At 37.5% G+C, this 25317-nt stretch overlaps 1 pseudogene; it reads left to right on the forward strand.

Annotated features, from left to right (window-relative positions):
• Positions 1–275: 275 nt before the first annotated feature.
• LOC131194988 (protocadherin alpha-6-like) lies at positions 276–20049 on the forward strand (annotated as a pseudogene).
• The last annotated feature ends 5268 nt before the right edge of the window (positions 20050–25317 follow it).

Consider the following 25317-nt stretch of genomic DNA (forward strand, 5'->3'; position numbering starts at 1 on the left):
ACAATATTTAATTCAGTTCATATGCATTTTTATTTGTATCTACAGGAGATGTGTACCTGTCAAAACTATGTAGAAAAAGAATGTGAGCATGAAGACTAAATGATTATTAGAATTTTTTCATGAATACAGAAAGTCTGCTTCTCCAGTTTGAAATTCAGTCACAAGAGGTCGCTGTTTCCTAAGGAAACTCTCTAAGTGAAGCTGAAAATGCAGAGCCCCTCCCTTAAAGAGACAGACATTCCTGCCAGCCAGATCCACAAGGGAAATCTCGAAAAATAGAGAAATCTCAACAAGCCAAAATCCAACTTATGAAAGCATTGCCAGTATGACTGGGGTAGATGGTCTTTGCTCATGACACCTTTGAGACAAGATATTTAGAGAAAAAGAGAAGAGCTTGCTGGTGTTGTGTCTGGGTCTGCAATGCTTACCTGGCCGAAGGGGCTGCTGCAGCTGCTTCTGCTCCACACCGCCTGGAAAATGGGAGCGGCCAGCTCCATTATTCTGTGCTGGAGGAATCCCAGCATGGCACCTTTGTGGGCCGCATTGCCCAGGATCTGGGGTTGGAGGTGAGTGAGCTGGTGCCTCGGCTGTTCCGGATGCTGTCCAAAGGAGAGAAGGACTATTTTGAGGTAAACCTGCAGAATGGGATCTTGTTTGTAAATTCCCGGATAGACAGGGAGGAGCTGTGTGCCAAGAATGCAGACTGTGTCCTTCATCTGGAGGTGATTGTGGAGAAACCTCTGAGGTTCTTCCATGTGGAGGCTGAAATCAAAGACATGAATGACAACGCTCCCATCTTCTCAGCCAGGGAACAGATCCTGAGCATAGCAGAATTCATAACATCTAGCATACGATTCGCCTTAGAGAGTGCAGATATTGGTACTAATGCTCTCCTAACTTACAAGCTCAGCCGAAACAACCATTTTATTCTTGATTCAGGAAATGATGAAGATGACAAGCAAATCTGTAGTTCTTGTACTGAAGGTTCCACTTGACAGAGAGGAGAGCCCTGTGCATCATTTAGTACTGACAGCCACTGATGGGGGTGAACCAAAACTCACAGGAACTGTTCGGCTAGTCATCAATGTGCTGGATGTCAATGACAACCCTCCTGTATTTAATCAATCTGTTTACAGGATAAAGGTGCTAGAAAATTCAGCTAATGGGTCATTAGTTATTAATCTGAGTGCTACAAACTTAGATGAAGGGATAAATAGAGAAATTTCTTATTGTTTTAGTCATAGCATAACTGTAATTGTCACAAAACTATTTAATATAAATTCTGATACTGTGGAAATCAGAGTAATTGGAAAATTGGATTATGAAGACATTAATTTCTATGACCTTCAAATTGTTGCAGAATATAAAGGGAATTTTTCATTGTTAGAGCACTGTATAGTTCTTCTTGAAATACTAGTTACAAATGACAATATTCCTGAAGTATCAGTGAATTCCCTTTCAATACCCCTTTTTGAAAACTCACCATCAGGGACTGTAATAGCTATATTCAGTGTTTCAGACAAGGATTCTGAGATCAACGGACAAGTAAGCTGCTTTCTTTTGCCCATTGGACTATCTTTCAGATTAGAGTCCACATTCAAAAACCACTATTCCCTGATTGTTAGTGCATCTCTAAATCGGGAGCAAGTAGCTGAATACAAGATTATTGTGACAGTGGAAGATCAAGGCATTCCACCTCTCTCTTCTAGTATCACTGCCTTAGTGCCTATTAGTGATAATGACAATGCTCCGGCTTTCACACAGCCCTCCTACACAGTCTTAGTGAAGGAGAACAATCCCCCTGGTGCTCACATCTTCACAGTATTTGCCTTGGACCCAGATGTAGCTAAGAATGCCCTAATCACCTATTGGATAGATAAGAAGCTTTGCCATTGTCAAGCTACATCTCTGTACATTTGGAAAGTGGAAAACTTTATGCTTTGCAGTCCTTGGACTATGAGGAATTAAAACTGCTGGAGTTCAAGGTGAGAGCCAAGGATGCTGGACTTCCCTCATGTGACAATGCAACTGTTCAAGTCTTTGTGATGGATGAGAGTGACAATGCACCTGCTGTGTCAGGATCATCAGAAGAGAACCTGATTCTTCTAGTGGTCCCTGTGATGCCCTGGCAAGATCCGTGCCTTGGATGCAGATTCTGGATACAATGTGTGGCTAAGATACGAACTGTTTGAAGAAAGCAATGGTCCATGGTCTGTGGGGCAGTATAGTGATGAAGTGAGTACCAAACATTCTCTGGATGAATCAGAAGGAAGCAAAATCCAGAATGTGCTGTTTCTGGTGAAGAATCATAGGAAGCCTGAACTCTCAGCCACTCTGAGTGTCACTGGTGAAAAATGCCCAATTTACTATCTTAAACGGCTTTTTAAATATTGCACATACATGGTGTTGATTGTTAAATCATAATGCTGTTGCCACATCTGAAATTCCACGGTTTTTTTGATGTGTTGAAGAAATCAGTAGATGTTTCTTTGGCAAGACCCCTCCTGTTATATTTTTTTCTATTCATACAAGAGCATGTTTTCAGTGTAATATGGCCTTATTCTGCTACAAAAAACCCCCAATGTTTATAATATGTAGCTCAAATCCAGTTATCCAGGTATGATGGTATGAAGTATGAGGGTACTGAAGAAGGAAAAATATAGCAATGTTCAAAACATTAGGATTTGAGTAACCAATAGCATGAAGATTTTAGCAAATTTTCCCATCTTTTCAGTTTACAGATGTGAGGAATTCTCAGCAATGAGCATGCTGGCAAGGGAGGTCTGGGTGCTGAAGTCCATATACCTGGAATTTTCTGAGGTTAAAAAAATGCTATACTTGAATAGCTCATAATCAACCAATCAATGTATTAAAATAAGCACGGACCTTTCAAGAAGAAACTAAATTTTTAATCAGATTATTTCTTCAGTAGATTAGTAGGAATAGTTAGATTCTCTCAAATAGAGGTGAGTACATGGATATGTCAATGAAGTTTTTTTAGAAGCATTGCAGAAGTGTTTTGCCACTGCTTTCTTCTGATATCATTTTTCAATATTCCTATTAAGCCTCCAACACTGAGATGGCCTCCTGGTGGTTTCCATCCAAGTACTCACCTGATCCAAGCCTGCTTTACTGACCAATATATGGAAGTAGATAGTAAGGATTCTAGGCTTTACATAGCTGAAAATATTTCCTTTAAAAATTGCTTTAGGATTCAGAAATAAAGAGAAAAAGAAGCACAGAAAAGAAAAAGAAAAAAAGGAAAATCATTCAAAACACATACACACAAGGCATGCTTTAAACAAAACACTAATGCTAGACTATGTAAAATAATATTGATCAACCAACCTTTCTATTATATCAATAAAAGACAACTTCATAAGTAGTCTATCAGCCCAAGATTATATGTGCCGACTCACATATGATAGTTCTGGATTGGCACTATGATTTTCTTAGAAAAGTAAAGTATATAACACCAGAACATTTGTCTTGGAACAGTTTAAAATTATCTAAAATATACATAATAAAATCACAATGAATGTATTGGATATCCCATCAGGGGTTACAAGTTAATATGATGCTTATCCAAGTTTATGCTCCAATCGATTCAGAAGAAAACAAGTTTGCTGAGTTTTATGGTCATGTTCAATCTGAAAACAATAAAACATGCAAGCAAAGTATGGTGCCTGAGCTTGGAGACTGGAACTCCACAGTCAGAAATTGTAAGAAAGAGAACATAGCTGGACTCAATGGCCTAATAAATAGAAATCAAGCAGAAGAATAACTTATAATTGTCTGCCAATTCTTCATTTGCTAATACTTTCAGCAGTTAAAACAATGTCTATATACAGTCATCACAAAATGGAGTACATAAATATCAAATTGATATTATTGGTACAAGGAGGCAAAGAATTCAAAATAACCAATATTATCATTATTATTTATCATGAAGTCCTCATGTGTAAGTTCCAAATCAAACTAAAGTGAAAGAAGAAAGCCCACAAATTTCCATTATATGATCTTGAATTTATACCCACCATTTTTAATGAAAACACTAGAAATTGCTTTGAATTTCTGTTTTCTTGGCAGCCTTGGCTTTGCTTGTTTTCTTGGCTATCTGAGGTATCTTCAAGAGCCTTCTTCAATACCAGTGGTCAAAAATGCCAATACTCTTTCCTCTTTAAAGTCCAACTTTTGCTTCCATATAATTCTTCAGGGAAGATCATGGACATATCAAACATTGGAGCATCTTTTCCAAGAACTTCATTGCTTCCCTATCAAGGGGTGGTCTGTAGCATATTTCTTGCCTGTGGATTCCTTTATTTGATCCTTAAAGGCAGAACCTATCTATCAATTCGGTATCCTAACTGTCAATTATAATGCTAGTTGCTGTACTTGTCGTTAGTTTGGTCCTTTTCATATTTAATCTTAACCACATGTTTTTCACTGTGTTCCTTGACTTAATAAGCTTCCAGGTCAATTGCATTTTCAGCCATCGGAGTAGGGTCATCCTTCTTCCTGAGCTCCTGAATCTTGTCTTGAAACAAGTATTAGAGTCCCCATACCTTTTGCCTTTGGGTGAGTTCAATCTCCATGGTCCATGTTTGGGAAAGCTCAGCAGTTCATATCCTTCATGATAACTATCGGTTTGTCCTGATACATGCAGGCAGTCATATGCTAACCTTGCTTTTAATCTCAGAATGGTTGCTTAATACATGGATTTGAAAGACTTATGTCTAACCATTTGCCATAAACAAATATTTTCCTCATCTGGATGAAATGGTTCCAACTAGCACTTCTGTGCAAAGAAAGCACATGCAGGGATCGTGTGGATCATCAGTAGCTAGAGATCTACATTATAATAAAATGTAGTTAGGATTTGCAGAAGGGAAGGGCTCTTTCTCAAAGGGCAAAGAGATTGAAAAACTTGGAATGTCTGGTAGGCAGGAAGAAAGCAAGGTCAAACCTTTCCTAGCAATTCACAGGCTATATCTATTCTGCCAACTGCCAGCAGTTCGATTCTCACTGGCTGAAGGTTGACTCAGCCTTCCATCCTTCCGAGGTTGGTAAAATAAGGACCCACATTGTTGGGGGCAATATGCTAACTCTGTAAACTGCTTAGAGAGGGCTGTAAAGCACTGTGAAGTGGTATATAAGTCTGCTATTACTATTGTTATCTATAGTTATTGCAGATCATTACTTCAGTCTGGCAAGTTTCTGTTTGTAGGCAAAAAACAATAAAAGAAATATAAAAGAATAATAAAAGAACTTACATCTGGTAAGATGGCGGCCAAGGCAGACACTTAGCCACATTGCTAGGGTAGGGGAAAGACTTAAAATCTAAAATAGTAATAGAAATAGAAGCAGCAAAACAAAGAAAATAGACATAGATCAGGTCCTAAAAATTCATATAATAACAACCAAAAGTCTGGGACCAGCGAAGCCTGAGAAAAAAGAAAAAAACATCCCATCCAAGAAGTCTCAGACTGCCCATGTGGACCCGGAGATCCGAAGTCCAACGACTGGAAAAAAATCTGGCAATCCCATGCAACCCCTTGATCAACTTGAACAACTCACTACTGGAGGCACAATTTACTGAGGCAAGTGCCTAGGTAAGCCAAGAATAGCTGGAGAGACCTGATCTGGAGAGGTCTTCCAAACCCAAGTAAATGACATGAGAGATAGCCGACCAGCAGCCCCCACCAGATTCCAAACAGCCCCCTGAATGAAACACTACTAGAGGTTTAATTTACCAGAGGCACGTTTACCTAAGGCATAATCTACTGGAGGCAAGTACCCAGATAGGCCAGTACTAGCGGGGAGTAACTTGATCCGGGGAGGTCCTCCAAACCCAGGCAAATGGCACGGGTATTAGCTGGCCAGCAAATACATAGGAAAGCTGGAGCCAGCTTGGGAGAGTTGATCCGGAAGGTCTGTTAGTGAAGCTAATAGATGGATTACAAATTCCCCACTGGAAGCACTCAATAAGGAAAGCCAGGGTAAGCTGGGGAGCCCCCTAAACAACACACACACACACACACACACACACACACACACACACACACACACACACACACACACGTATATGTATATGTATATGTATATAAATAATAGAAATATAAAATTAAAAAAAATAAAAAAGTTAACCTGCAAGAAACTCCCATAGCAATCCTACCATGCCAGGCAAACACACTACTGCCAAAACCCCACCCAAAAAGAAGGAGTTCGCTACTGATGATCCACACGATCCCTGCATGTGCTTTCTTTGCACAGAAGCATCGAGGGGGATGAGAGTACCGTGAAGTGCTCTGTATGTGACATGTATGCTCACCACAAATGCTTGGGGGTAACCAAAGTTCCCAGTTCCTTCAAGCAGCTTCAGTGAAAGCTTCCCAGTTTGCCTTTTCATTACTCTGCCCATGATGCAAGCCCAGACTGGACAAATTTATTGTTCTACTCGAATGGGTTGACACCATAGAAGCGCAACTATCATCCCTCAAAAGAAAAGAAAGAACTCAGAAAAGCGAAGCTCTAACATCCCAAAATCCTATCCCAACCCAACTACCCCAGCCTCAAGAATCCACTAACTGTGCGAATAACATTTCCATCCTTGTTAAAGATGCGATTGAACATGAGTAGAAGCATCCCAATGCTATCTTATTTGGACTTGAGGACACCAAGAAATCAAATGACATGGCAAAGGTGTGTGACATTATCAACAACTTCCAGGCATCAACCATCTCTTCGAATGAAATCATCAATGTTTCCTGCAATGGCCCTGAGTTCAACAACAGCAATGGTTCACTGGCCCCACATTTCTGCAGAGCCGTTTGCAAGAGTGAAAGCAGCAAATGCAAATTTATTACCAGAATAAATACACTTGCCAGAAGCTGTGCTAACCACAGGAAACTTTACTCCCAGCCCGAGCTGTCCATACTGCAAAGCGTCTGTGCTCACAAACTCCGCTCGGCACTCAAATGACGTCAAGACCAAGGAGAGACCGACCTGTACATAGACTACCGTGCTGACTATATCAAACACATGACCAATGGCCCGCTTCTCAACAACTGCCTCCCCAACAACCAAAACGAGGCATGCATGCTGCCAACTTCCTCCAGGTCCTCCACTACAGGCCTTAAATGCAAGCTACTTAATGCAAGAAGCCTCGCAAACAAAATGCCCAAATTCCTCCTACTCCTAAATGCGGCTCTATTCGACCTTATTTTTGTCTACGAGACGTGGTTGAATGTATCCTTTCCAGATTCCATTATTACAGTAAGTGACTATCACATTTTCCGTTCTAACCGCGACAATCATAGAGGAGGTGGTGTTGCTATCTTCTATAAAAAGTCCCTAGGTCTGAATAAGATTAATGTAACTCAAGAGCTTGCTCCATCTCAGACTATTGTCTGCGAACTGTCTTTAAATACCCCACTTCGTTTCTTGCTATGTTATAGAGCCTCTGATTATGACCTTGGTCATATGAACAAGCTAACTGCACTACTAACATGGGCAGCTTCCTGCCCGTATCCCCTTATCTTTCTTGGTGACCTTAATCTGCCTCTTATTAATTGGACTCTAAATGAATGTTCAACTGAACCGGTACATGCAACCCTGTATAATGCTGTTACAACTCTGGGGCTGGAGAAGTTGGTAACGAACAACACTAGGCTCAACAATTGCTTAGATCTCATCTTCTGCAATAGCTTAAACTCGATTTATGGCCTACATGTTAAAGAACCTTTTTCCAACAGTGATTACAGCATTATTGATTTTTGTCTCAACTTGTGTCCCTGCAAAGAGGGTCATAATGATGGGACTCCAAATTTTTTTTTTTTTTATTAAAAAAGTTTTACAACAATTAAATTTTTCCCCCTCCCCCCCTCCCTCCTAAACCCCCCTCCCCCCCCCGGACTTCCCGGAGCAAACACAAGGTATAGTTCCTTAAACAAAACAGTCATACATTAAATTTTTAAAATCTAACACAATTATAATCTTTCTCTCTCACATAACCTGACTTCTTCCATTAAAATCAAAAATAACATCCTTCATTCAAAAGCAATCCGAAATTTCTTAATCTGATATCTATTTTGAATATAATCAATCCAGTTCTTCCATTCATTTAAATATTTTCTTGAGTACTGTCTTTCAAGAAGGCTGAGATTTTAGCCATCTCAGCCAAATTGGAAACTTTCAATATCCATTCTTCTATTGTGGGTAATTCTTTTTTCTTCCAATATTGTCCAATCAACAGTCGTGCTGCTGTTATTAAGTTCAAAATCAACTTAGTCTCAATCACTGTACAGTCCGTTGTTATTCCCAAAAGGAAAAATTGCGGTAGGAACTTTATCTTCTTCTTCAGAACATTCTGCATAATCCACCAGATTCTTATCCAGAAAGACTTAATTTTCTTACAAGTCCACCATACATGAAAATATGTAGCATCATCACAATTACATCTCCAACATTTCGCTTGCATATCTGGATACATACATGATAATTTCTTAGGATCTAAATGCCATCTATAAAACATCTTATAAAAATTTTCCTTAAATTCTGCGCTTGCGTAAATTTAACATTTCTAACCCAAATTTTTTCCCATGTTTCCAAGATTATTGGTTCTTGAATATTCTGTGCCCATTTTATCATACAATCCTTTATTAAATCTCTTTCAGAATCTATTTCTATCAACACAGTATACAATCTCTTTATATGCCCCTGAGTTTGATTTCTAATTTGTTTAACCAGATTTTCTTCATTTTGAATGATACCAATTTTCTGATCTTCTTTCCATCTAGCCTTTAACTGTCCATATTGAAACCAAGTATAATTCCTCCTTCTTCTTTTAATGTATCCAAAGATTTTAGTTGTAAATTTCCCTCTCATTGTATAAAAGATCTTTATAAGTAATCATTTCTTGTTCCTGTTCTATATTTATATTCTCTACTGCGTGCGAGGACATACCCATATAGGAATTTTGTAATTTAACTTATAATAATATTTTTCCAGACACGCATGAAGAGAAATTCTCAACACATGATTCTTAAAAGCTTTATCTACTTTCTTATCATACAATAAATATGCATGCCAACCATATAATAAATCATAACGTTCTATATTCAAAATCCTTTCCTCCGTCAAATTAAACCAATCACTTATTACCGAAAGAACAACTGCTTCATAATACAGTTTTAAATTAGGCATTTTAATCCTCCTCTTTCCGTGTATCTTGCATTATTTTCATTTTGACTCTCGCTTTTTCCTTCCCATATAAATTTATTAATTCCAATCTGCCATTCATCCAAATTTTTATCTTTCTTAATTATTGGTATCATCTGAAACAAGAACAAGAATTTAGGCAAAACATTCATTTTATAGCTGCTATTCTCCTAACAAAGATAATTGTAATTTTTCCAAGTATTCATTTCCTTCTGAATTTTTTTCCATAACACATCATAATTATTCTTATACAATTTTCCATTTGTTGAAGTAAGAAAGACTCCTAAATATTTAACCTTTTTTACAATTTCAAATCCTGTTATTTCCTCTAGTTTTTCTTTCTGGTTCTTAATCATATTTTTGGTTAACACTTTTGTTTTATTTTGATTCACTTTAAACCCTGAGACCCTTCCATATTGATTAATTACTTCCAACAAATATACACTCAATTTATAGGCTGAGTCAACATAACAACCAAATCATCTGCAAATGCTCTAACTTTATATTCATATCTTCTAATTCTAATACCCTCTATCTCCCTTAACTCTCTTATCTTATCCAATAAAGGTTCCAAAGATAAAATAAACAATAAAGGTGATAAAGGACACCCTGCCTTGTTCCTTTCGCAATTTTAAAACTATCTGTCAAACTACCATTAATTATTATCTGAGCTGTTTGCTCTCCATAAATTGCCCTAAGTATTCGTGTAAAACCATTTCCAAATTGCATTTTGTCTGTTAATTTAAATAAAATTCCCAATGCAAACGATCAAAAGCTTTCTCTGCATCCAAGAATATAAACGCTGCGGAATCTGATTTTCTTTTCCAAATATTCCAATAAATTCACTATCTGCCTAACGTTATTCCTCATTTGTCTCCCTTTTATAAAACCAGACTGGTCAGTGTGAATCCTTTGTTGTACAATTTCCATTAACCTATTTGCCATTATTTTTGCAAAATCTTATAATCATTATTCAAGAGTGAAATCGGTCTATAATTCCCAGGCTTAGTACAATCCTGATCCTCTTTTGGTATCAATGAAATAAAAGTAGTCCTCCATGATGGTGGTACTCCTCCTCCCATCAATATCTGATTAAATAACTCCATAAGTGGACCAACTATCTCATCCTGTAACTTTTTATAATATATTGCTGTAAGTCCATCTGTGCCTGGGGATTTCCTATTTTTAATTGCTTTATTACCAAAATAATTTCCTCAGAAGTTATAGGCCGATTCAACTCTTCCCTTTGTTCATTAGTTAAACCTTTAACCTTATATTCTTTCAAATATTTATCAATATCCATATTCAATATTGTATCTCTGGCATATAAATTTGTATAATATTCCAAGAAAGCTTTTTTAATTTTATCCTGTTGAAATCGCACTTTACCCTTGTATTCAATTCCTTCAATAGTACGTGCTTTCTGTCTTTTCCTTAACATATAAGCCAACCACCTCCCTGATTTATTGGCATTACAAAAAGTATTATGTTTAGCATATTGTATATTGGTTGCCACCTGATCTGCCATTAACATATTAAATTGACTCTGTAATATCTTTATCGCTCAGTAGTTTTTAAATCATGTGGATTATATACCAATAATTGTTGTTTCCTCTGAATTTCCTCTTCTAAATCCCTCGCTGTTTTGTAGTTTTCTCCTCTGTCTACTATTAATATATATCAAATTTCCTCTCATAAAGGCCTTGCTCGCGTCCCACACCATTTCTATCAAGTTCCCTTTCCCAAATTATAATCAAAATTCTTTCATTTGTTTTTACATTGATTTACATTATCCTCATATCTAAACAAATTTTCATTTATTCTCCATGATCTTCTTCCACCTTCATATTGCAACTCCATCCATACCGGACTATGATCAGTTAAACACCTTGGAAATATCTTTGTTTTCCTAACCCTAGAAAGCAAGTCATTGGTAATTAATATAAAATCAATACGTGAAAAAGATTGATGCCTATCCGAAAAATAAGTATAATCTCTATCATCAAAATTCTGCCTTCTCCATATATCTTTCAACTCAAAATCTTCCATCAAATCAAAAAGATTTAGGCAATTTTGCATGCATAGGAATTTTCTTAGAAAGAGTTCTTTTATCTCTTCTAATGTCCATTACACCATTCCAATCCCCTAATATAATAAATGTTTTATAGTCCCAAAAAGTCAATTTTTCATGTAACAGTTTATAAAATTTTTCTTGTTGTTGATTAGGTGCATATATGCCAATCACAAGTGTCTTTTCCTTCTAAAATCAATTCAATAGCAATATATCTTCCTTGAATGTCCGTTTCAATTAATTTACTTGATATATTTTTCTTCAAATATATAACTATACCATTTTTCTTATTCGGAGCAGAAGAAACAAAATGTTTACCTAATTTCGAATTAATCAAATATTTCTGATCTGATAATTTTATATGTGTCTCTTGCAAACATATCACATCATTTTTAAATTGTTTCAAATAATGGAATATTTTTCTTCTTTTCTGTGCTGAATTTAAACCATTAACATTCCATGTCAAAAATTTATTTGCCATCTCTGGCCTCTTGAAGCTTCTGAGCAATTAGCTGAAGACCCTCGCTCTTGACTTGGCTCCTCCCACAGCTTCAGTAGTAGAATCCGTTCCTGTCTTTGAAGTCGTTCCTCCATCTCCTTCGCCTAATAGCTCCCCTTGTCACTCTTTGTTCTTGAGATTGTTCTTGAGGTACTGATATCACAGGTGCAGTTTCAGCTTCCCCACTCTGTTTCTCTTGAAGACTTTTATCCACTGTTTCTACATCCACTTTCAATACATTAAAAAGAAAATCTTTTGCTTTCAATTCAGTATCAATTCGATATCTCCTGCCTTGAAAAAATACTGTTAAACCAATTGGAACCTCCCATCTATATTGAATCTGATGCTTCTTAAGCTCTTGTGTAAAAAACCTAAAATCCCTTCTATCCTTTAACATTTTAGCAGGGATCTCTTTCAAAACCAACACCTCCTGTTCTGCTATTTGCAATTTCTTTTGGTATGTAGCTTGCAAAATCTGATTTCTTATTGTAGAAGTTAAAAAATAAATTACAATATCTCTTGGGAGCTTTTTCTGCCTCGCTACCCAAGAATTAACCCTATATGCCTTATCAATTTGAAAATCAACTTCTCGAGGGTCCATGCCTAACATTTCAGCTAAGGCTTCTGATATAACTTTTTAAAGATCTTCTTCCCCTAATTCTCAAAGCCTTCTCCAACGCTCTATATTGCAATACCACCACATGATCCTCATTTTTATCCACTTTATTTTGAAGCTCTCCAACTTTATTATCCAAATACTGATTTGCTTGACTAATTACTTCCACTTTATCCTCCATTACTTCCAAATTTTTTGCCAAACCTTGAAAAACCATCAATAAATCTTCTCTAATTTTTTTATTAGTCTCTTTAATTTCTTCCCTAAGTTGATCCTTCACACCATGAATATTATTCATAATTTCTTTAAATCGCTCTTCAGAAACTCTATTCTGTTCCTTTAATATATCTTCTAAATTAGTTTCAGACCCCCTTCTCGTCATGGGAACTTTTGGTGGCTTAGAAGCCATTTTAATTTAAGTAAAGTCTCTAATTAGAATTATAAAATCTCAAAGTCTCAAAAAGTCTCCAATTAAAGTTGTAAAATAAAAACTTTCACCTTGCCTCCTCTGGAAAGCTTCTATTCAGCTAAAATCCACAAAGACGAATTTCACTTTCTCTCACAAGCAGCCTCCAATCCACTTCCTCTCAGACGCCATTTCTTCCTTCACTAAGTTCAAGTGAGAAAAAGTTTTCCCCTTTTAAAAAGGAGTAGAAGTCAGCTCTCTTCTTGCTTCTCCAGTAATCGATCACTTGTATTTGTCCCGTCTGCTTTAAGTTATTCAAAACGGAATCAATTGAGCAGAGGTGGGCGTTTTCCTCTTGTCCTGCTTAATTAACAGGATCGAGCCGAGTCTGGAGTGGGACTGCGTTATGCAGGCAGCCCTCCGAGACTCTGCATAAGAAAGCAGAGCCCCTGGGGCAATCTTCTGCTATCCAGCCGCTCTTGCTAATCTCTTTCACCCAGAGAAAAGCTTTGAAGCTGGCTAACAGCCGTTCTCCCGCTGTTTCACCAGCTTTTACAGAATCTCAGTTCGGGACGCCATTCCAGGCGTCCTCCCGGGGAAAACGAAACCACCGGAAGTCGGACTCCAAATTTTTATAACTATAAAAAAGCCAACTATGATCTCATAGCAGCCGACCTCTCATCTCTTGATTGGCACCTCCTGTTCACAGTTTGTATTACTGCAGAAGACCATTATAACACTTTCTTGCTCGAAGTTAATAGAGTCATTAATCTATATGTACCAAAAATAACCCCTAAAATCAAAAATAAAAACAAATTACCCATAACAAGAGGAAAGCTGCAATAAAAAATATCTTTGGTGTAAAAATAAAACTAGCTATGTAGCCAGCTTTAAAAACTGCTATAAAACCTTATGCCACCATATAAAGGCCAAATGTATCAATCACCATTGCAGACAGGAGGAGGAGCTGTTAAACTCCAACTCCCCCCCCAGCCTTCTACAATTTTGTCAATGCCAAACTCAAAGACTCAAAATCTATCCTACCCCTAAAAGGGCCTAACGGGGAAGACTGTATGTTCTTCAGTTCAGTCTTTGTCAACAGCAACGGCTACTGCCACCCATTTCTCAGTCACACCATAACAAATTGTAACGACTTCTACATACTGACTTTACAGCAGTTAACACTGAAACAGCACTATGCAACCTAAAGCCATCTCTTGGCCCTGGTGGATTATATGCCTACTTCTTGAAAAAGCTTGCCAGTGCCTTAGCTGGACCTCTAAGCACAATCTATGAGGTATCTTTCAGGACCAGCTCCTTGCCCGACTTATGGTCATTAGCCACGGTCATACTTATTTTTAAAAAGGGAGACCCCAGCCTAGTTGAAAATTATAGAACAATCTCATTATGTTGTGCCACCTGCAAAGTCATGGAATCAATCATAAACCAATCCATTACCCCCCACTTAGAAACAACCAACCTGCTTTCTAACAAACAGCAACTTCTCTGATTTAAGAACCCCTTTACAGAAAGCAGTGTAGAAATACTCTTGCATTTTGATTTTCTTTCAGCCAAATAAATTATGGACTATTTAAAAGCTGGTGGTAAAACTCTTCTACAATGGATGAATGGAAAAATATTGAAACATTTGACTCATGAATCTAAAAGTAAGGAAATATAAAGGCTTGGCACAGTTTCATGTTGTCAACCAGCTGCATCTGTTCCTAGATCAGGAGGAGCTCATCATCATTCATGCCTTAGTTACAACCTGGCTGGAGTGCTGTGATGCACTATATTTATTCAAATTCGAATTATGGGATTGCCCTTGAAAATATCTGGAAGTTTCAGCAGATGCAAAATGCAGTGCCATGGGCAGTTACGTGTGCCTCTAGAACAGCATATGCTGCATTTCTACTACATGAATTGCATTGGGTACTACTTTGCTTATGGATCCAGTTCAAGGTGCTGCTTTTGATCCTTAGAGTCTATCATGCCACAGAGTAGGGTTATTTAAAGACTGCCTCTTCCCAGTTTCATCTTCCCGTTCCATTAGATCTGGCAGAAGAGGTATGTTGTGGGTCCTGTCAAGGAGTTACATCTGGCAGGACCCAGGAGATGGTCCTTTGATGCTATGGCATCTGCCTCATGGAACATCATTCCTCACCAAGATGAAACTTGTCCCATCCTTGGTATCTTTTTGGAAGTTCTTTTAAACATGGTAGTATCAACAAACTTGGCAATCTTAAGAAAATTGTGAATATAGGCTATATATTGCCTATAACATTGAAATTGCACTCTCTTAATCTTTTAATAAGAGACGTGGTGGCTCAGGGGCTAAGACGCTGAGCTTGTCAATCGAAAGGTCGGCAGCTCAGTGGTTCGAATCGCTAGTGCTGCCGTGTAATGGGGTGAGTTCCCGTTACTTGTCCCAGCTTCTGCCAACCTAGCAGTTTCGAAAGCACGTAAAAATGCAAGTAAAAAAAAATAGGGACCATCTTTGGTGGGAAGGTAAAAGCGTCCCGTGCGCCTTTGGTGTTGAGTCATGCCGGCCACATGACCACGGAGATATCTTCGGATAGCGCTGGCTCTTCGGCTTTGAAACGGAGATGAGCGCCACCCCCTAGAGTCGGCAATGACTAGCAAGTATGTGCGAGGGGAACCTTTACCTTTAATCTTTTCATGTTGTTTGAGGGGTCCTTGGTGCTCTTTGAGTTTAGCTGTTTTCTTGCAGAAGTTTCATTACCCAAATTAGGTAACATATCAGTACTGTAACATCATCAATGTGACATCATCATTATCATCATCATTATCATCGCTGTAACATCATCAGTAATGTTGCTTTGTTGATTGTAGAATGTTTTTAATGTTGTTCATTCTGTATCTTGTTTTTTATTGTATGCCAGTCATGTTTGTGTGATGAGTAGATATATAAATAGAAGAAAGGAAGGAAGGAAGGAAGGAAGGATGGAAGGAAAGAAAGAAAAAAGTAATTAAAGAACTTTCTGCCAAATTTCAAACCAGAAACCTTCTATTTGCAAGCCAAAAGTTATAATTATTGTGCTATTACAGCAGAAAAAAAAAGAATAAGTCTAGAAGAATGGCAGTATGTCTATAGAGATTCTCAGTCATCCAGATCATGGTTGTTCCAAAGGAGCTTTTCAAAAGTCATTTGGAATATCTTTGCTTTTCCTTGAAGATGTTGCCATTTGAAAAAGCACCTTTGGGACAAGTAAAAAGAGTTTTGTTAATAAATATGAAGCTTGTGCACACATGTATGTTAATATTGATTTGTGTATATAGAAACTTAATTTTGTAAAAATATGTTTGTATGTATAAATATTTGTACACATATATAACATTTCTATATAGAGGAAGGGGTTTTTGGGGGAACAGAAAGGCAGAATTGTCCAGTGGAAGGATTGAATACCTTACAAACTTGTCACTAGGTTTATCAATCCAAATAGATTTTTAAAAATCAGCTTAAAATCAAGTCAGCATGAGCACAGGACATAAATTTAAAACAGCATGTACTTTTAATTTGTTTTAATTTTTTGTTACTTTTAAATGGATGTTAGCCATCCCAGCTTGCGTGGTAAATGAGTGGCAATCAAAAATGAATAAGTAAGAAATAAGTAGATGAGGAATATTAATGAAGAATATTCAGTATTAACTATTCAAAATATTGTCTTCATATAGCTGCATCTGATGCAAAACAGGCGATATATGTGGAAAAAAGAGAAAGTGATGTATAAAACTTTTAAAAAATGAGAAATGCTTTGCTTTTGTTTAATAAAATAAATGTCAGAAAAACTTGCAACCATAAAAACTGAAATATTGTGGAATGAAAAAACAAAAGAAAAGCAAAAAGAAAATAAAATGTGTAGAGGTACAAATGTACAATAATATACATACTTTATATGAGTGAACGATGGGCACTTCGCAACAATCTTTGAAATGGAATTTATTAGTTTATTTAATCCTGATACCGAGGCCCCTTGTGCAAACAATCACACACCTCTCTGCAAGGAATAGAAATAAAAGTATCTATATATAAAAGGAAACAAATTAATATAACATGTAGGTGTACAAAAAAGAAATCTTTTTTCACAATGGAAACATTTATAATTATAATCACAAGAGGTCGCTGTTTCCTAAGGAAATCTTCAAGTGAAACTAAAAATGCAGAGCTCTGTCCTTAAAGGGACTGAGGTTTCTTCCAGCAGGATCCACAGTGGGAATATCAAACAACAGAGAAAGCTCAATAAGCCAAGATTCAACCTTTGAACGCATTGCCAGTATGGCTGGGGTAGAGGGGCTCTGTTCTTGACACCTTTAAGGCAAGATATTTAGAGAAAAGGAGAAGAGCTTGCTGGTGTTGTGCCAGTGTCTGCAATGGTTACCTGGCCGAAGGGGCTGCTGCAGCTGCTTCTGCTCTACACTGCCTGGAAAATGGGGAGCGGCCAGCTCCATTATTCTGTGCTGGAGGAATCCCAGCACGGCACCTTTGTGGGCCGCATTGCCCAGGATCTGGGGTTGGAGGTGAGTGAGCTGGTGCCTCGGATGTTCCGGATGCTGTCCAAAGGAGAGAAGGACTATTTTGAGGTAAACCTGCAGAATGGGATCTTGTTTGTAAATTCCCGGATAGACAGGGAGGAGCTGTGTGCCAAGAATGCAGACTGTGTCCTTCATGTGGAGGTGATTGTGGAGAAACCTCTGAGGTTCTTCCATGTGGAGGTTGAAATCAAAGACATGAATGACAACGCTCCCATCTTCTCAGCCAGAGAACAGATCCTGAGCATAGCAGAATTCATAACGTCTGGCACCCAGTTCCTATTAGAAGGAGCCTCTGATGCAGATATTGGTACTAATGCTCTGTTAACTTACAAGCTCAGCCCAAACAACCATTTTATTCTTGATTCAGGAAATGATGAAGATGAGAGTAAATCTGTAGTACTTCTATTGAAGGTTCCACTTGACAGAGAGGAGAGCCCTGTGCATCATTTAGTACTGACAGCCACTGATGGTAGTGAACTCACAGGAACTGCTCAGCTAGTCATCAATGTGCTGGATGTCAATGACAACCCTCCTGTGTTTAATCAATCTGTTTATAGGGTAAAGTTGCTAGAAAATACACCTAATTGGTCATTAGTTATTGCTCTGAATGCTACAGACTTAGATGAGGGAATTAATAGGGAAATCTCTTATTTTTTTAGTAATAAAGTACCTCTACATTTTAAAAACACATTTGGTATTAATTCTGATACTGGGGAAATCAAGGTGATTGGAAAATTGGATTATGAAGACACAAATTTCTATGAACTTCATATTGTTGCAGAAGATAAAGGCAGTCCTCCATTGTCCAAACAATGTAAAGTTCTGATTGACATACTGGACATAAATGACAATATTCCTGAAGTATCTGTCAATTCTGTATCTATGCCATTACCAGAAGATTCCACACCAGGGACTGTGGTAGCCATCATCAGTGCTTTAGACAAGGATTCTGGCACCAATGGACAGGTAAGATGTTTTTTATGGCCCACTGGAGTACCCTTCAAACTCGAATTCACATTCAAGAATTACTACTCCCTGATTCTTGGCGCAACTTTAGATCGAGAGCAGGTGTCTGAATACAAGTTTGTTGTGACAGTGGAAGATGAAGGCATTCCACCACTTTCTTCTAGTATCACCCTTGTAGTGCCTATCAGTGACATAAATGATAATGCTCCGGCTTTCATACAGCCCTCCTACACAGTCTTTGTGAAGGAGAACAATCCCCCTGGCGCTCACATCTTCACAGTATCTGCCTCGGACCCCGATGTTGCTGAGAATGCTCTGATCACCTATTGGATAGATGAGAAGCTCTGGCCATTGTCGAGCTACATTTCTGTACATTCAGAGAGTGGAAAACTCTATGCTTTGCAGTCCTTGGACTTTGAGGAGTTGAAACTGCTGGAGTTCCAAGTGAGAGCCAAGGATGCTGGAATGCCATCCTTATGTGGCAATGCAACTGTTCAAGTCTTTGTGATGGATGAGAATGACAATGCACCTGCTGTGTCAGGATCATCAGAAGAGAACTTGATTATTCTCATGGTCCCTGTGATGCCTGGGCACGTTGTAGGCAAGATCCATGCCTTGGATGCAGATTCTGGATACAATGCATGGCTAAAATATGAACTAGTTGAAGAAAGTAGTGGCCCTTGGTCTGTGGGACAGTATAGTGGTGAGGTGAGTACCAAATATTATCTGGATGAGTCAGAAGAAAGCAAAATCCAGAATGTGTTGATTGTGGTGAAGGATCATGGAAAGCCTCAACTCTCATCTACAGCTACACTGAGTGTGTCACTGGTGAAAAGTGCCCAGGCCATCCTAACAGAAATTCACCTCCCCAGTTCTGGGGAGACCTTCATGCCCCTGGTAGACTCAGTCAACATATATCTGATCATTGCCATCTGCTCTGTCTCCAGCCTCTTTCTGCTGGCTATTCTCATCTACGTGGCCCTGCGATGCCACTGCAAGGCAAAGGAATCCATGGTGTATGGTCCTGGCATGGCTACCCTGGTGTGTGCCAGTGAAGTGGGCAGCTGGTCCTATTCCAATCGCCACAGCCACATTCTGGCAGGTGTGAGTGCAGAGGCTGGTGCCAAGAGTGACCTTATGATTTTCAGTCCCAACATTCCTGTTTTTGCAAATAATGGGGAACTTAGGAATGGGACAGAATTGATCCCAGATTCAGCTAATGAGGTGAGTTGTGCTCATTGTGGAGTCTTTGACATTAAGTCAACACTCAATACCTGTGCTTCTAATTTAGGATTCATCTCAATACAAAACATTGTTTCATTGAAATGTTAAATTTAAAAAGGTAGTCTTGGCAGTGAACCTCTTCCAGTTGATTTAAAAGTCATTAATTCTTAGAAATTTTGGAATATATGTGGCAACTGAAGTACATGTTGAATTTGTAGTTTGTTTAATAGTTATCAAAGTTGTTTCTATAATAGAAAAATAAGTAAGCTTATTAGCATTATTTTACTTAATATGGCATCTCTCCATCAAAAGTCACTCTGAATACTTATTATGTTTTGCAACTTACTGTTTTTGACAATGATACATTTACTAAACAAATGGAACATTAATAATGATTCTGCCTTTGTGAATGATTTTATTCTTTAATGAATAAAGAATGGATTCTCAGTCGGATGGGTTTTTAAAAACAATATTTATGGCTGATGCATGTATTGCAAACTTTTAAAAGAACATTGCTCGTAAATATGTTATCAATTGGAAGGAATTAATAAATTAAATAATACAATTTGAAAAGCAAAGCAGAAACAGATGTTTTCATTGTAGATTGTTGCTGCTACATGTATTTTATCTGGTAACTATATCTTATTATTAGAAATCATATTAAATTAAGCATAATTTTATAATTTTATTTTTAAATTATTCTTCATGTTGAATGGATTCTTAATTTGATTCTTCTTTTCAAACCAGTGTTCATGCTGTGTACATCAATTTTAAGTTTATTTAAGTTTATTTTGACTTCCTTAAGTTTGCTCTTAGACTTTCTAATGTTTTTCATATGTTGTTGATACTCAAAGTTATTGGCTGCAATATTCTAAGTGTGGTCTTACCAAGACATTATAACGCGACCATGTGATCCTGATACTATATCTCTGTTAACACAACCTAGGCCTGCATTAGCTTTCTTGGCATTTGCAGCACACTTGGTTCATATTTAAGTGGTTGTTCAGAGGACCGCAAGATCCCTCTCAGGTTACTTTGTTGAGCCACGTACCACATATTCTGCACCTATGCATTTGATTTTTCTTGCCTAAGTGCAAAAGTTCACTTTTTTCACTATTGAATTTCATTTTGTTGGATAAGATTCAGTATTCAAGTCTGTCAAAATCCTTCTGATGTACATTCTGTGTTGATGGAAGGAGATACAATAGTATTTCTTTATACAGGACATTTTTGCAGTTATTCCAGTACTGCAAGTATAAGTATATGTTTTTCTTCACTTTCCACTTCATTGCAAATGACGTGCAGAATTCATAGCCCAATTTTTTATTCATTGAGAAGGCTAGATCAAAATGAAAGTTCTAATTTAATTTTTTCAACAATTTAGCAAAGTTCTGTTTGATTGTAATTGCTTCAATAGCTCAACTGTGAATGAAATAATTTACCTTGATAAACAGTGCCTCTGTGATTTTTAAACGAAAAGCCCAGAAGGAAAACTAGCTTGTTCAGGAAACGAAAATAATAATTAATAAAATCAAAATATTGTTTCTTGTAATCTCCTTGGATTACTATAATGGGCTCTACATGGGGCTGTCCTTAAAGACCATTTGGAAACCTCAGCTGGTGCAAAATGTGGCTGGATGGGTAATAAAAACTATAAGGCACATGTAACACTTCTACTCTGAGCAGCACTGGTTGCCAATGTATTTCTGGGTGCAATTCAAGGTACTGATTGTCACCTTTAAAGCCCCGCATAGCTTGGGATCAGGTTACCTGAGGGGCCATCTTTTTCCAAGAGTTTCTACCCATTCAATCCAATCCAACAGACTTGGCATGCTACAGAACCTGTAAGCCAAAGAGTGCGGACAGGCAGGAACTAGAAGATTGGCCTTTTCTGCCTTATGGAATATCTTCTCCTCAGAGATTAAAATGGTCCCAACCTTGTTAGCTCTTTGCAAAGCTCTAAAAACTTGACTATGTACCCAGGCCTGGGGCTTCGAATATGTGAGCCATTACTTGGTTTTATTACTAGATGATTAATCATCATGGCTGCTGTCTATATTTATACTTATTTATTTTGTGGAAGTTTTTACTTTTAAAACAATTAAATTGGGGTCATATTTAACATTTCCTTAAAATTATTTTGTTTGTGTGGTTCTTTTTCATGATTTTTTTCTTTTCAATTTTGAAATTCAGTAATTTAATTAGTATTTCTGTTTGGATGAGTATTTCATGTATCTGAAACATAGTTTACCATGTCTTGCAGTCTGAATGATAGGAAATAGGCCCTTACATTCTTTTATGTTTTCTTTCACATATAACAGTCTAATTGTTAACTATCATATTCTTGCTCCATCTTCCCTTCTTTAAGGCTTCCCAGTTTCTTTAATTAGCTTTAATTAGCTTGTAATCAATGATCATCCTTGTTTTCTTCTCAATCTCTTTAAGTTTATCTAATCTTTCTTAAAGTGTGCAAAGAACGGAACACAAGTGAAATGAGCTAATTGCAGATAAAATGGAATTTGGGGTAATATTGATCACCTTTAGGAAAATTTGCTGTTAGTGTCCACAATTTTATTAGTAGACCAATAAAAATGGTCTTGGCATATCTTTTAGAAAAGAGAATGGAGACAAACCTGAACGATTGTAGAGTTAATTATTTGCTAGAAGATTGTATTATTGTTATAAGTAAAGCTCTAATAAACATAGTCTATGAATCAAAGAGACATAACTTATAGGAAAGACCTTGGAAATAATTAGATAAACTAATGCAAAGATACCATTAGGTGCCAAGGAACCAGAAATGATAGTAATACTATAAAGTATTTACTAGAGTAAATACTTTATAGTATTAGTCGAGATCTCCCTTCAGCACTTAAAAGGGACTCAAGCCTACTCAGCTGTTTCACTCCTTCCCTCACTTCAGCATCACCATGGATACATTACTACAGCATTCATACATATGACCATCTTGACTCTGCTTATATACTTCTAGTAAACAAGCATTTACACCTCCAGCTGTGCCTCCATTGCTGAACAACTCTTACAAGCTTTTCTGGAAGACTCCTGTGATGGAGTACCCACAATTCTGGAAGGCAAATTGTTCCATTGATTAATTATTTTTACTGTCAGGATGTTCTCCTTATCCAGAATAGATCTCTCTTTATTGAGCTTCCACCCATTGTTTCTTGTTCTGCTCTCAGTTGCTTGGAGAATAAGTTGACCCCCTTCTCCTGTGACAACCCCTCAAGTACTGGAACACAGCTATTATGTCTCCTCAATCCTTCTCTTTGTTAGGCTAGACATACTTAGTTCCCTCAACTGTTTATCATATGGTTTAACCTCTAGCTATCATCTTTTTTGCTCTGTATATTCTTTCTAGATTCTCAGCATTTTTATTTAGTGTAGTGACCACAACTGGTGTGACCCAGTAGGGCAGTATACAGCAATACTATCACTTCTTGTGACCTTGATGCTTTTCCACTGTTGATCTAGGATTGCATTCTCACTATTGATCTGTGCCTTGTTGCATAGGGCCCATTGCTCAAGATGCTTCTAAATTATGAGTTTATCTTCCAAAATGTTGGCAATTTCTCCCTCAGTTTGGTATTATCTGCAAATTCCATCTCCTCACCTAAATAATTTATCTTCAAACTGTTGAGCACTGGGCCCAAGAGAGAACCTTGAAACACCATACTGCGTGTTTCCTTCCATGAAGATTCCATTAAGGACTATATCAGGGATGGGGGTCTACTTACCTTTACTACCAGTTCACAATGGAAGCGCAGATCGTTCCTGATGACATCTGGCTTGGTGGGTGGAGCCTCCTGCTGGTTTTACTACCAGTTCTTGTGAACTGGTCCGAAACGGGGGCAATCACCACTGGACTACATGCTAAGTGTGATTGGTCAGCCAACTCCAAATCCATCTGGTGGTGGTACTTTCTATCCCACATTAGTCTATTTTATCAAGAAGTAGGCTTTGGTCTACTTTGTCAAATGTTTTACTGACGTCCAAATAAAGTATATCCACAACATATCCTTTATTCACTGATTTAGTCACTTTTGTTCCACTTTTTCTTCCATCTTACCCAACATTAGAATCTTGTCCAGAGAGTTAGGTCTTCATACAATCTGTCTGAAGTAGGATAATTTGAACCTAGTTATTTGTGCCATAAGTGAGAACTCTGGGATGATTTGTTCAGAGATCTGTTTACTTGTTGGATGTTCATAATATTCTCAGGAGTCTTATCTAGCATCAAAAGTCCTGCTTCTTGAAAATCCAATGTTCCTTTCCATACAGCAACAAAGGGAATACCATGGCTTGCATGAGTCTGATTTTTGCAGCTATGGACACATCACAGCATTTGAATACCTTTTCCAAGACCTTCATGGTTACCCTATCAAATGCTGGTCTAAGGCTTATTTTTTGAATATTTGTTCTTTTATTATTGATGGTTGATACTAAACAGGGGTGAAATCTACTTACCTTCCTTACCAGCTTGGAAGTGCATGCACTGCGTGCGCAGTTAGGCTAGCTATTGCAAACCAAATCATTATTTTCTAAATGCTCACTATCATTTATTCTAGAATTTTGCCCACTATCAGTGTCAAAGTGACCAGTCCTCTTACCAGTCCAGTTAACCAGTCCTCTTCCTTTTTTTTTTTGAAGATGGGCCTTTCTTCACTTATCTGGAACTATATCTATTGCTCTGACTGCTCAAAGATCATAGAAAGAGCTCCATCAAGAGACATCATCAAGCTCCTTCTAGATTATCAGATGTAATTAATTTGCTTCTGGAGACTTAAACTTGTTTCTGGTTGCTAAATACTCTTTAAATTTCTCTTTATTTTTCTTAGGTTGTCACTTCATTCTTATATCAATTACTCTACATTCAGTTCTTTGAGCTCTGAGCTCTCCCTCTCACTAGTTACTGTTTTACCATCATGTCACAACACCAGATCCTCCCTTTCCTTTCATGCATTACTGATGTAGACCAAAACTGATTTTTGTTGCTCTTAGTTGTCCTTTTAAGATTCTTTTTAAATTTTAGCCTTTCTTATTTTCATTTAACAGATTTGGTTACTTGACAATACACCTATTTGATGATAATGCCAACATTCTATTTTCTATACATGTTCTTTTAGCTATTATTTCAGTCCAAAGCTTCCTATGTATCCACAATGTTTTTCTAAATTACTCCTCTTTTTTCTTCTCATGGGAATAGTATGCAATTGTATCAACAATATCTTAATTTTGAGATGTTTCTAAATATCCTGCATACCCTTCGATCTGAGGATTTCTTCCCACAATCTCTGATCTACCGGATCTCCAAATAAGGGGAAATCAAGTAGCCATTGTATATATGATATGACTCACATTTCTCTCTGTAGTGTCTTGTCAATTTTTGCTCTCAATAGATACTTCTTAACAGTTTGAAAATTTTGCATCAGTATTGAATCATTATGCTGACACTTAGCTATTATGCTTCTTATGGCTGAGTCAATGGTTAGGAGAAAAATGACACGGAAAGTTACAGTAAAGGAGTACTATATGAGTTAACTCCAAGCAGTCTATGGAAACATATATTCATATGCTCATCAGTATTGGAAGTTTATTAGAAATCTGTCATGAACACAGGAGGAAAGTCTGTTTCTCCATTTTGAAATTCAGTCACAGGAGGTCGCTGTTTCCTAAGGAAACCCTCTAAGTGAAACTGAAAATGCAGAGCCCCTCCCTTAAAGAGACAGACATTCTCTGAAATA

This window comes from Ahaetulla prasina, chromosome 3 (genome assembly GCF_028640845.1).
Source record: "Ahaetulla prasina isolate Xishuangbanna chromosome 3, ASM2864084v1, whole genome shotgun sequence".
NCBI classification, from domain to species: Eukaryota; Metazoa; Chordata; class Lepidosauria; order Squamata; family Colubridae; genus Ahaetulla; species Ahaetulla prasina.